We start from the raw sequence: 6,692 nt of genomic DNA, 5'->3' as shown, positions 1-6,692 counted from the left end.
GGTTTATACTGAGTACAATATTGTATAACTGTATTAATTCAACTATAAGCCTAAAAATTTACAGCCAATTTTGAAAGAGATGCATCTTAGCTCTGGAAATTGTTATTGAATATGTCAATGTTGTTGTAAAGAAATGCTTTTTCTAATCATATGGTTATTAAATAAATAATTTTAAAAAAGAAAAAAAAATAATTGATTCTTAGAAGTAGAACTTGAAATGGATTGGTGAGGAAAGGCAATGCAATTAAAACATAGCACTTTGTACTGTGGTGGGTTTCTCCTGTTTGTAGATTATTCTCACAACTAAGGTACATTTACTTGGTTTATAGCTCTCCATCAAGCGATGTCGTCAATAAGAAAATTCTTTTCGTGGACATTTTTGTTTCAGAGAATACTTTGACTTGCGGAGTGAGAAATAATGAAATGAAGCAGCTCTGAGGACTCATTTACTTTTGGTTTCCTCAAATGGAGAGCATACTGGTGGAATCCACAGGGGAAATACCTAAGAGATGGACTTCAAAGGCCATGTTGCTGGAAGAGGCAGAGTGGGAGTGAGACAGTGTGGGAACGGTTTCTAAATGATAACCACAGCCATGGGAGCAGGTAGAGTAACAGGTGGTCAACAGCAGATGGTATATAGAATGCTGATGGAGAACACGGAGGAGAAAAGCCCTGCTTTCTGGACGGCTTTCAATGCAACACAATATTTTTTGTAAGGGGTGATAGGATATGGAACATCTGAACAATAATTATGTTGAACCCATGTCTCAGCTAATGATATGAAATATATAGAAAATTCAACTCTTGCAACTGTAAGAAAATAGCAATGCAACCTTGATTTACTGGAACCATTTAAGATGTGACTGTAAACTATTACTGTGTAAGCACAGTAACACACAAAAGTCACCATAAGTTAAGGGTTCTAGATCAAACTATTTAGTTTTGTGTTTCCAAAGAAAAGATAACTTGGATCATTTAATAAAATAAATTATGCATGTTTTTATAGGAAAAAAATATTTGTTTTTCTTTTATGTGTATGAGTATTTTCTCTATATGTATGTAAGAATACCACATGCATGCAATGCCCTGCAGAGGCCAGAAGAGCGTGTCAGATCCCCTAGAACTAGAGTTACAGACAGTTGTTGATCGCCATGTGGATGCTGGGAATTGAACTCAGCTCCTCTGGAAGAACAGCTGGTGTTCTGAACTGCTAACTGAGCCATCTTTCCAGCTCCCATCCAGCAGACTTTCAACGTGAACAGTAAAGCTGCAACTTTGCCTGAAAAAGTGCATCTGTTTTCTGTTACATTCAGTTGAGCAATCAGAGCAGAGATTTGGCTTTAGTTTCTTTGTATCCCTCAAATCCACGACACTGCTTCTCTTAATAGTAAATATTCAAAAGTACATAGACCAATATTCAACAAATAGCAGAACAAATGGAAAAATAGCAAAAGTTAATCTGTCTTTATCATCTAGGTATTTTGAAAACATTTCAACTTGAATATTCTGACCCCAAAATAAACAATAGTTAGAACAACCAGAAACAAAAATAAGTCCTGTCATACTTCCTTACATAATTAAGTAATGCTGCTCATGGTCACGAGGTGAGGAAGACACTTGACGATGCTCCGATTAGTACTTAGGAAATCTTTTTTCACCTTATGATTTTTTTAGTTTTGAATTTATCTTATTTGTAAGCTCTAAGCATGTGGGTACTAAAATGTGTTCTTGAGTATAAGTCTTGTATTTCTTCATGAAATGTGATCCATGGGTTAAATAATTTATTTTTTAGAACTTAAGCCCAAGAAGTTTTCCCCTAGTTATCTATTTTATGTTTAAATTTAATTCCTTAATACAAAAATATGTTCTTATTGCAAAAGATACAGACAACATTTGTGAAGAAAAAAAATCCCTTTTGGTAATCCCATTTCAGTATCGTCATCTATTCTCTTTCTCAAGAGCAACCATGAGATGACTCGTATTTTTTAAGCTTAAAACATTTTATAATTAAAATCTTAACACAGGATTTGACATAATCAGTGACATTTTTAAAACACAAATTAAGAATAACTATTGAAATATTTTGAAGCCAGGCATGGTGACAACCACCTCAGATTTCGGGAGTTTAGTGAGTTCAAGGTCATTCTAGGCTACACAGTGAAATTCTAGCTGAAAAAAAAAATAAAAAGTTAACTATAAAAAGGAAGATTTAGTGATTATCACCACTAATCCAATCCATTTCAAACTTTTCTTTGGCCTATATAAAAACTACCTAGGACTCTACAAAAGTATACCATTTACCACTCATCAAAGAAGCTTCTTTCTGCAACAGCTGGACTACTGCAGAATCCTTAACTGGTCACACACAGAGAATATACGTCTGAGAGATGCCCAGTCCTAGGTGACACATCTACAGTGGAACTTCTACACCTAAGAGTCATGGACAACAGCCAACAGCAGAACGGGGGGTGGGGGGTGGAGAGAAAACTAGTATGTCCCTTAACTCTCACCAGTGAAGTTTCCTTATACAACAGAGTGTGATGCACACAGAAGGCCACAACTGGCCACATTTTAAAGTATAAGAGACTGCAGAGTGTGTGTCCCTGGATAGGACTCCTATGTCAAACCTCTCCCACCCACAGCTCAGCAACCGATGCAGAGGAGGAGGAAGTGGAAAGATTGCAGGAGCCAGGATTAGGCCATGAACATAGGGAGGCAGAGGCTTTCGGGCCACTGGAAGCTTGCTCATGTGAACTTGTGGCAATGGTGATGTAGAGCATAGGACCCACGCCAACTCAATTAGACAGGGGCCAGAGCGGAGCAAGGGAGGTGGGTGGTGTGTCAGCCGCAGTCTGGGAACTATTGGAGACCGACTGCTACTGGGTGAAGGCGAACAGGCCTTGCCAATGATCTCCGGATGCACTGACTAGAGTCCAATGGATGAATCTGCATTAAGGGACATCTGGGTACAGATGCTTGGCTGGATGGGACTTGACATGTACAGTGGAATGCATGGGGTCCAGCAGGGAGATAGAAGCATGGATGGGGGAGGGGGTCTGAATTTAATTAGGGACTGTTGTATGAAATGTGCAGAGACTCGATAAAAACTTTTTTAAAACCTCAAAATACTGAAATGCATACTGAACTATAGAAAATTGGTATTTTTTTCACTGAATATACAGATTTTGTAATTTTCTTACAAGTATACTGGAAATCAGTCATTTTACAGTAGTAACTCACAATGGCAAAATGGTAATTATATTTTTAAGCTGTCCTGGATTTACTCGTGAGAGCTGAGCGAGGCTGTACAGGTGGTGCTTCCCTTATCCTTTTTCCACTTTACAGGGCTGCAAATGTAATAAACATTCAGCAGGAGCCATACGTGCCACTTTCAGCTTGTCTCAGGCTGGCAATGTTCAGGACAACATGCTGAGAAGTGGGGAGCAGCAGATAGGTGTACTTAACAACTGTCAATGCAAAACAGGTCAATTATCCCAGAAATCCACTGTGAGTTAGTAGATGTCTGAGTGTGCACAGCCTGAAATGACATAGTGAAGGCGATCCAGGCAGTGTTTAAAATACGAACCAAATCACTGCTTCAAAAGTCGTATCGACACAGTAAGATGAAGGGAACAAACTGCTCAGTTTTGGAACAAATTATAATACAATGATATTTTTAATAACTTGAAACCCACCCTACAAAAGAAAATAACCCTTTCTATACATTTTTCCATTTCCTTTGATGAATCTTCAAGAATGCTATGCCACTCTGCACTAGAGTTTTGGGTTGATCTTACAATTACAGTAGACACTCTACCTTTTGGTGTTTTATTCTGACACTACTAAGACATCCAGAGCTGCGATCTCTGTGATATGGTTTCACTGTCAGGGTGATTCTTAATCTCAGGATTCATGATATGTAGATGGGAGCTCTAACACATTACTACATCTGGAGCTTCAAAGTCTGCTTAGCTTAACCCCACCAAATTATACAACACTTTAAAATCTAAAGCCAAAGACATCACAAATATGAATTGTTTCTTGTGGAGATAATTTGGCTTATCTAGAAATTGTTCTCAAATATAGAGGTTATAAATGTGCCTCCCCTATTACTCCCTGTGGTGCAATGAGGAGCAAAGGGGCAGGGACTGACTGGGAGATGCCGAGACAGGCCTCTAGAGATTTGCTTCATGACCTAGCACAGAACTGAAACACTGCTTTCTATATGAATCAGAAAGGAGTAAGAGAAATCTTTTGCACAAATCTCATTTTAGACAAACCTAAACAAAATGACTTTGAATAGTGCCAGAAAAATTCCATTTACAGGTTTCTTAAGGACTTTCACTTGTATTTTTTCATTTGAGCCTTGCAATTACCATATAAGGTAATAATGGGAAAAAATGGCCCAGACAAATCTTCAAGCTGAGGAGTAACTTGCTGCTGTAAATGGACCAGGGACTGTGGCAGGAAGTGATCTCTCATTCCTTCGAAGAATGGAGCATCAGGACTTCATCTAGTAAACATAAATAACAAAGTTCTTAAAGTCTTACACTCTAGAGCACTAGCCCCTTTCTTATCTCACACAGTCACAAATGCACACGGACTGCGAAAGCAAACTAGTGCACACAGAGGCACCACAGAGTTACAAACTAGTTAATTAGCTAATTAAGCTAGTTAAACATTCGTTGTCACTTACTTAAGCTTGGAAATGATTAACGTAAATGAGATTCCAGTAGATCTTGATGAACTTTTTGGCTCCTTTGCCTTCTAGTCACAAAGCTATCTATCAGACAACTGAAAAAGCCTAAATATCCTAAAGCTTCTAGGGAAGCTCCCCAGAATGTCTGAAGACTGAGTCAGGTACAAATACACAAAAGAAACTGCATGAGCTCCCCACTTCCAATTACATACTGTGTTACTTGGACAAGTTAAGTAACTTTTAAGCTGTTATCAGAAGCTAAGCATTTCACTCAAGAGAACCACACACAGGGCTAGGGAGATGGCTCAGCAGTAAAGAACTTGCCCCATAAGCATGAAGACCTGAGTTTAGATCCCTAGAACCAGGTAAAGTTAGAGGCAGCAGCACATGCCTATAATCCCAGCACTCTGGCTAGATGGGAAGTGGACACAGGAAAATCCTCAGAAGTTGGTGGGCCAGCTACCCTGGCATGTGGGGCAGTGAATAAGAGGCCTTGTCTCAAACAAGTTAGAAGGCAAGGACCAATACCCAAGGTTACTCTCTGACCCCCACATACAGATCCTGGCAGTCATGTTGCCTGCACATACACGCACACACACAGAGAATTTGTTTTTTTTTTTTTTTGCTCTTTTGAGACAGGGTCTCCCTGTAGCCCCAGCTGGCCTGACACTCACTCTGTAGACACAGAGCACCCCACGCTCACAGAGATCCACCTGCCTCTGCCTCCGGAGTGCTGGGTTCCTGCCAGTCATTTTGCCTCCACATACCCGCACACACCCAAGGAATTTGTTTTTTTTTTTTTGCTCTTTTGAGACAGGGTCTCCCTGTAGCCCCAGCTGGCCTGACACTCACTATGTAGACACAGAGATCCACCTGCTTCTGCCTCTTGAGTGCTGAAATTAAAGGTATGTATTATCAGACTTATTTCTTTAAAAAAGACACAGAAATGGAAAGCAAAATAAATAAAATTCCTGTAATATTAAACCTGAATTCTGACTACCTATGTGAATTCATGATATATACTTGTTTGTTTTTCTTGTCTCTGTGCACTAAATGACATGTTGTTTATGTCCTACAAAAAGAACCACAGGTCTTTAAGAAAATGATAATTATAAGTTTGGGACAGGAAGAAAGTACAAGTGGGTCTGAGATACCCTGATATATCAGGAAAAATAAAGAGGCCAGTATTAAAAAGGCCACCTAACACAAGAAATAATATAATTAAAATTTCACCATTTTTCACTTCTCAATGCAATTGCTGATTTAAGCAATGATCAGTGAATATAAAACAACTGCTGAGAAACAGTGTACAGTCTGTAAGCATCACTGCACAGAGCACTCTCACTAATAAACAGGAAAAGAAACCTGTATGATGGAAAGATCGAACAACCATTACCTTAAGCAAACAATCAATTATCATACAAGGAAAAAAAAACCTGTCTTATATACCTCTTGATTTAATGCAATAATAGGTATACAACTTCACATATGAAGTGCTTAACCATACAACTGATGAACTACTAGGAAAAGGACAGACTATCAATAATGATTCCAAACAACAGATAAAAACTGGAATGGTCATGGACAACTTGAAATTTATTGTTACTTAAAGGTATCCTAACCGTAGGGCTAAAGAGATGGTTCAGCAGGTATGAAGGTTGCTGCTCTTGCAGAAGACCCTAGATCCACCTGCTTCTGCCTCTTGAGTGCTAAGATTAAAGTGTGCATTATTAGTTTGGTTCCCAGCACCCACATTGGGAAGCTTACAACCTGTCTGCAACTCCAGTTCAAGGAGATCTATTCTAGCTAGCCTCCACAGGAACCTACACACATGTGCACAGACACACATACACATAAATATAAAAAAATCTAAATGTATCCTAACCAAAATATCTAAACTGAATCTAATCATGATGAGACATTCAGACAGTTAAAACCTGTCTATTTCACAAAAATCTAAATCAAGAAAAACCAAAATAGAGAACTCTAGATT

General features: G+C 38.7%; 1 protein-coding gene across 2 annotated transcripts in view; it reads right to left on the bottom strand.

Moving 5' to 3' along the window:
* Dtwd1 (DTW domain containing 1) overlaps positions 1-6,692 on the bottom strand; it is a 34,233-nt gene that overhangs the window by 15,126 nt on the left and 12,415 nt on the right. The window lies entirely within an intron of this gene.

The sequence above is a fragment of the Nannospalax galili genome, unplaced genomic scaffold, assembly GCF_000622305.1.
Source record: "Nannospalax galili isolate Female #2095 unplaced genomic scaffold, S.galili_v1.0 scaffold735, whole genome shotgun sequence".
Taxonomy (NCBI): domain Eukaryota; kingdom Metazoa; phylum Chordata; class Mammalia; order Rodentia; family Spalacidae; genus Nannospalax; species Nannospalax galili.
Note: the sequence above shows the minus strand (reverse complement) of the source record. Positions and strands in the feature narration are given on the sequence as shown.